Here is a 282-nt window from a genome sequence, read left to right as displayed (position 1 = left end):
ATATTAGACTAAAAGCTTTCCTATAATTTTACTGGTCCGTGCCTATACTTTATGTGATATGAGATTGAAGGAATATAATACATATATCCTTCAATTTTTACACTGCTGGATGAAAACATTATGCTTTTTCCACAGACACGCGCAGCATTAGAAACTATTCAACAATAGTCTCCGAACTTACATAACCCCAACCGCGACCATCGTGCCCTTAATAGACAGCAGGTGTAGCTCTTCCACCTGTGTCTCTCGCTCGGTCTTTACTGTAAGTTCTCTGGGAGGTTT

The sequence above is a fragment of the Penaeus monodon genome, chromosome 19 (genome assembly GCF_015228065.2).
Source record: "Penaeus monodon isolate SGIC_2016 chromosome 19, NSTDA_Pmon_1, whole genome shotgun sequence".
Classification (NCBI taxonomy): domain Eukaryota; kingdom Metazoa; phylum Arthropoda; class Malacostraca; order Decapoda; family Penaeidae; genus Penaeus; species Penaeus monodon.
The sequence above is the reverse complement of the archived record's forward strand: the minus strand, read 5'-3'. Positions refer to the sequence as shown.